The 6,496-nt window shown below is 55.1% G+C and overlaps 1 long non-coding RNA gene across 1 annotated transcript; it reads right to left on the reverse strand.

The window, feature by feature from the left end:
• Positions 1–2,803: 2,803 nt before the first annotated feature.
• On the reverse strand, positions 2,804–5,975 carry LOC105731875 (uncharacterized). The gene is made up of 4 exons (XR_001110842.2): positions 5,855–5,975; positions 4,543–4,682; positions 3,360–4,193; positions 2,804–3,062 (listed from the first exon to the last, which is right to left on the reverse strand). It is a non-coding gene; the product is annotated as an uncharacterized LOC105731875 (long non-coding RNA).
• Between the last annotated feature and the right edge of the window lie 521 nt (positions 5,976–6,496).

The raw sequence follows: 6,496 nt of genomic DNA on the forward strand, positions 1-6,496 counted from the left end.
GCCCCGCCACAGGTGGGGCAGATGGGAGGGCACAAGGGGGTTTTCCAAGGCTGGAAACGGGGCCATCCTAATTCAGGAGGTGGCTCCACCCCAGCGACATCCCTGGGCCATCTTGCTGTTTGGGGCGCCCATCCCACTCCTGGGCCACACTCACCCTGCCCAGTCTCCAGCCCTCTTCCTCAGGCTGCACCCACCATTCAAGGTGGTCCCCCTCTAGGCCTGAAATGCCCGCTGCTCAGGACCCAGCTCACGGCCACCTCCTCCAGGAAGCCCTCTGTGAGGGAGTTCCAGCCTAAGACTGTTATGACCTCCCGTCTGCACGTTGGTGTGGCTCTGGTACCTCCTGTGTCCCCATGCAGTGAGAAGCAAGTGGCAGCCTTTCCATGTGTGAGTCCATCTCCCATGGTGCTCACCGACACAGGGAAGCATGTCATCCGTGCCGCCTGGTTAGAGTTTGTGGGGTGAGTGCAGCCCCAAGGCCCGGGTCTCTCAAGGGAGGTCTCCCAGCTCCCAGCGTCGTTTTCTCCTGAGGAAGCACGTTAAAAATGCTGGTTCCAGGGCCCCGACAGAACCCCACTCTCAGGAGCCAGAGCTCAGGGCACCTGTACTTTTTCTTAGAAGAGGCTGGGATCTATTTCTGAAGTAAGCTCCCTCAGAGAAACCTGACAGGTGAGGGATTCCAGAGCCACAGGCCTAGACAGTGGCGGGGAGGGGACTCCCTCCAGAAGCCACCTGACTCTGGGGTCCCAGCTCACACGACGCCCTTGGGCCCACCCACTGTCCCTCTGGCACAAGCAGTCCCTCCGGCTCACACATGGACCCACGCGTGGTCCCTCCAGCTCACACACAGATCTACCCATGGTCCCTCCAGCTCACACATGGTCCCTCCAGCTCACACACCAATCTACCCATGGACCCTCTGGCTCACACACGGTCCCTCCGGCTCACACACGAATCTACCCACGGACCCTCCAGCTCACACATGGTCCCTCCGGCTCACACATGGTCCCTCCAGCTCACACATGCACCCACACAGTCTCTTCGGCTCACGCACAGTCCCTCCGGCTCACACACAGTCCCTTTGGCTCACACATGGTCCCTCTGGCTCACACATGGTCCCTCCGGCTCACACACAGTCCTTCCGGCTCACACACAGTCCTTCTGGCTCACACACAGTCCCTCCGGCTCACACACGGTCCCTCCGGCTCACACACAGTCCCTCCGGCTCACACATGGACCCACATATGGTCCCTCCGGCTCACACATGGACCCACACACGGTCTCTCCGGCTCACACACAGTCCCTCTGGCTCACACACGGTCCCTCTGGCTCACACATGGTCCCTTCAGCTCACACACGGTCCCTCTGGCTCACACATGGTCCCTCTGGCTCACACAGGGTCCCTCTGGCTCACACACGGTCCCTCCGGCTCACACATGGACCCACACACGGTCCCTCTGGCTCACACAGGGTCCTTCTGGCCCATGTACCTCTCCGGGCTGCTGAGCTGTTGTTCTTCTACCAAGTCAGGGGACCATCCTATGGTCCCGGAGCCACTGTGAAAGCAAACAGTCCTCAGCTGTGCTGGGAGACAGCTCTGGCTTCTCCAACCTCAAACGTGGGAGCCAATGATTGGGGTGGAGGAGGAGGTGAGTGGGGAGGGGTTGAAGGGAGAAGGAGCAGGGAGGAGGTGTGGGGGGAAGGAGGTGATGAGGAGTAGATGAATTGGGAGGGGTTCTAGGGGGATGGAGGTGAGTAGGGAGGAGGTGAGTGGGCAGGAGGTGAGCAGGGAGGAAGTAGGGGGAAGGAAGTGATATAGAGAGGCAGTGAAGGGGGAAGGTGGTGATAGGGAGGAGGCTAGGGGAGGTGGGGGGAAGGAGGTGATGAGGAGGTGAGCGGGGAAGGAGGTGAGCAGGGAGGAGGTGAAGGGAGGAAGGAGGTGATGGGGAGGAGGTGAGTGGAGAGGAGGGGAGGGGAGAAAGGAAGTGATGGGGAGTAGGCTAGAGGAGGCTGGGGGAAGGAGGTGATAGGAAGGAGGTGAGGGGAGGAAGGCGATGATGGGGAGGAGGTGAGAGGAGGAAGGAGATGATGGGGAGGAGGTGAGGGGAGGAAGGAGATGATGGGGAGGAGGTGAGGGGAGGAAGGAGATGATGGGGAGTAGGTGAATGGGGAGGAGGTGATCAGGGAGTAGGTGGGAGGGGATGGAGTTGATGGGGAGGAGGTGAGTGGGGACATGGTGAGCGGGGAGGAGGTGAGGGGGCAAAGGAGGTGATGGGTAGGAAGGAGGTGATGGGGAGGAGGTGAGTAGGCAGGAGGTGAGCAGGGAGGAGGTGAGCAGGGAGGATGTGAGGGGGGAAACTGGTGATGAGGAGGAGGTGAGGGGAGATGAGGTAGGGAGAGGAGGTGAGGGAGGAGAATGAGAAGGAAGGAGCTGAGGGGGTCAGAGCATGTCTCCTCTCCTTAAGCATCCTCTGTATTCTTCAGAGGCCAAGTAGTCTGGGTGTGGGCATTCCTTAATATCCCATGAAAGAACTTTGCCCCCCAGAGTCTGAGCATGGGTTAGAACACCAAGTCCCTGAGCAGCCCTGTCTCTGGGCTAGGGCAGGGAGAGCCGGGTGTCCATTCAGCCCCACACCTGGGATGTACTCATAGGAGCACACCAGGTGTTCCGCTTGACTTAAGTTTTCACTCACCAGTCCAGGGAACTGCCACTTTCCCACAGTCATGGTGATGATGAGCCCGGAGTCCTGCAGATGTCGAGGAGGGACAGGGCTGCACCCCTCACCCTAGCATCACTCCCAGATCTGCCGGCCGCACAGGGCGGCACCGGATTCGGTGGGGAAATGTGGGTTTGCACTGGCTGTGCTTTTTACTGTGCACCTCTGGGCAAGTCCTCCTGGGGCCAATGGGAGGAATCGCAGAGGCTTAGATAGGCGGCTTTCTTCACTGCATTCCTTCCTGCTCCCTCTGCTGTGACGGGCTGCTTCCTGCCTGGGAGCTTGAGTTCAGAAGGCTGTGGGCTACTTTGAATCCAAGGGGCAGGTTCTTCTCTAAAAGGGTCCCTGTAGACAGAGAAGGGAGGGCTGGAGGCGAGTTCAGTAGGGAGGCTTCCGACAAAACCCAGAGATGATGTACTTTCCTTCCTAGTTAGCCAAGGCGGCCGGCACCCTCTGGCCACTCCAGCACGTGTCTGTCCTTGTCTGCTCCAGCATGGGGCCGAGGCTCCTGTTCCAGGACTGGGGCTGTCGCTGGTCTCTGTTCCTTCTTGAAACCCTGATGACCCACCCCAACCTGACCTTTGGACATGTAGGGCATCTGCTGAAAACAGATCTTCCTATCAGCCTCTTGTTCAGCCTTACCTGGTTGTCCCAAACCTTGAACTGATCTCCATAGCCTCGAAGAATCTTAGACTCGGGAGGGAGGGTGGCCCAGAGGACCTCAGGTCCTGCGTTTGGGTACACAGACACAATAATGGCCTAATTAGACACAACCTGGCTCCCCTTCCATGAAGCTTGTTCCATTTCACTCCCACCCATGCCATTTCCATGTTTGTGTCTAAATAAATTCACCTTTTAAAAACATTAAATAGATTTCTTTACACAGGGTCAGAAGCGAGAAATCATTACTCCTTGCCATATTCAATAGATGGTAGCTGTAAAAGACAGAAACCAAGTGTTCCTAACGTCTAGCTAGAGACCCTTGCCTGAAGGGGATTCCGAGCCTGAGTCCAGCTTCATTCACTTGGAAGGTTGCGAGTGTTTGGGGCCTGTGGATATAGTACATGGAGATTTTTCCTGTCATTGGAACTCCACGCTTTAGCAAAGTCTGACCAAGTGCAGCCCTGTGAAACCCAGGGGTAAACTGAGGCACAGGTAAAGAAAGGAGAAGCACCAGGTCAAAGGGGAATCTGATAGCTGGGCTCAGACAGCAGCTGGAGCTCTCCTCCACAACTTTCCATTTCACTCGCCCCCTCCTGTGCCTCAGTTTCCCTCCTCTCCCTTGATCCAGCCTCAATGGCCATACAGGTGGGAGTGGTGGGGATCAGGTATCAGAGAAGGGCGGCGAGCTCTGTCTCGGCTCCGTGGCGGTCGGGGGGGGGGCCCTCCGATCCTCTTCCTTTGGCTGATGATGGCTCTCTCCATGTGTCTGCCACAGAAAGCCACAGCAATCCTGTCCCCAGGCAGTGGCTGCTGCTGGAAGAGAAACATGCAAATTCCATCCATTTGCCTCAAACACCAAAGGAAATGTTTGAACTGGAGCCAGTCAGAGGTCGGAGGTGGAGGGAGTGGCTTCCATGAAGAATTCATAATAAATCATCTCGCCTGGCTTCTCGGCTACATGAACGGCTGTATTTTTCTCCCAACCCCTCCCAGTTGTCCTCACGTTGTGCACTGTTTTGTGTGCCAGAAGGACAAGGAGAAGGACAGATGACGGTCCCGCTGTCCATCACAGTTCTGGCAACACAGAGGAGGTAGAGAGGAGGCTGCGGGGGACTGGGGTACAGGACTCCAGGGTCTGTGGGGAAAGCTCTTTGGGGCTCACCGCAACATCCATCATCAGCTGTCACTTGTGCGCTGTTCCACCTCTCTGTTTATTTTCTGAGCATCTCCAAGAGCCCAGGACACCAGGATGGGGCATGACGGGAGGAGATGTCTGTGTTTCTCCAAAGAGAGCTTACCATCCTGTGAGGGAGCAAGGGAAAATGCTGGGGAGGTGCTGATCACCAGTGAGAGCTCCCTGCATTGGTGCAAGAGGGGCCATAACAAAGGGCATGACTAACTGCAGCGTGTGCAATGATGGGATAAGGGAGTTTCCTTCTTTCCTTACAAAGACAGACTAGGCAATAAAGCGAGACCCCATTTCTACAAGAAAAGAAAAGAAATTAGTCGGGTGTGTTGGTGCATGCCTGTGGTCATGCTTATACTGGAAGCTGAGGCAGAAGGATGGCTTGAACCCAGAAGTTTGAGGCTGCAGTGAGCAACGGTGTCACCGCTGAGTAACAGAGCCAGACCCTGTCTCTAAAGAACAACGAAAGAAAGAAATGCCCAAATGTCTCACCCCCTGTACATCTGTAGAGTGCTTCTCAGTTTTCCAGCACCAACTTGGTTCCCCTAATGGGTCTTGGCAGTAGGGATGAAAGAAAGGGTGTGGGAGGTCAGTGAGAGAAGACGAATTGCCCCAAAGTTCTTGGAAATTCGGTCATAGGGCCCTTCTCCTCTCCCTTCTCTCCTGAGCAGCACTTCAGCTTGGAAGGTACAGGTAATGCCTTAAATGCTTCATCAAGGAGAATAAAGAACATGGAGTAATTGCTCCTTGGCTGAGATATTAAAAGAATAAATTCAGGTTGGGTGTACCACCTTGGTGGTCAAAGAGAGGCCATATATCACACGTAAGGGACATTCACCAGCATCAAAGAGAATAAACTGTCTTTCTCCCCAAGGGAAGATTGCATCCGGGGGAGGGAGATTCATTCAACTGGGTTTTTTTGCTAGTCAGGTCGAGAAGAGGAGGGTGTGGCAGGGATGATCACATCTGAAATATGATTGGCAGAGAGCAAAGTGGCCTTGATGAGAAGGGAAATAAAATTACCTTTTGTTTTCAAGTTTTCTGAAAAGCTGTGCACCAGGCTCTTTGGCACAAAGTAGTGGGAAGCATTATCTGAGGCTGCTGAGTGGCCAGGGCCCTCACTCGGATGCCGCTGCCTGCCCGGGGGGCTGCTGGCCGGCCCAGAATGGGCACTGGGTGCTGCAGGCGCAGCTGCCGACATAGACGTCAGTCACCACCTGCCTGCCCTGGGCATGAGGCTGGCAGGAGCAGCTTAGGGTCAGACCCAGGCCTTCCCCGGGAAACCTACCTTCACCCCAGTTCTGCTCTGCATTTTCCACAATAGCCAGAGACCCTTTAAAAACACAGTTGGGAGGTCAGGCGTGCTGGCTCATGCCTGCAATCCCAGCACTTTGGGAGGCTGAAGTGGGTGGATCCTTTGAGCCCAAGAGTTCAAGAGCAGCCTGGGCAGCATGGCAAAACTCCATCTCTGCAAAAAAGAAAAATAAAAAAAATTAGCTGGGCATGGAGGTGTGTGCCTATAGTCCCAGCTACTAGGGAGGCTAAGGCAGGAAGATCGTTTGAGCCTGGGAGACAGAGGTTGTAGTAAGCCAAGATTGTGCCATTGCACTCCAGCCCGGGTGACAGAGTGAGATCTGTCTCAAAAATAAAAATAAAAGCAGAAACATAGCTGGGCCATATCACTCCTTTGCTTGAAATCTCTCCCATGGCCTGTGACTTTTTCTAGGGATAAAATTCAAGTGATCTGTGAATGAGTTATAACCCCAGTGCTATATACCATTACCTCAGGAGTTTCTCACAAGACAGAAGACAGGTGTAGGAGTTTCCTGGGGGCTGCTGTACCAAGTGACTACAAATGGAGGGGCTTCTCACAGAGAAATGTATTCTCTCACAGTTCCAGAGGCCGGAAATCCAAAATCAAGGTGTCAAC

The sequence above is a fragment of the Aotus nancymaae genome, unplaced genomic scaffold, assembly GCF_030222135.1.
Source record: "Aotus nancymaae isolate 86718 unplaced genomic scaffold, 86718_ANA_hifiasm-v0.15.2.pri h1tg000029l, whole genome shotgun sequence".
Lineage (NCBI taxonomy): Eukaryota > Metazoa > Chordata > Mammalia > Primates > Aotidae > Aotus > Aotus nancymaae.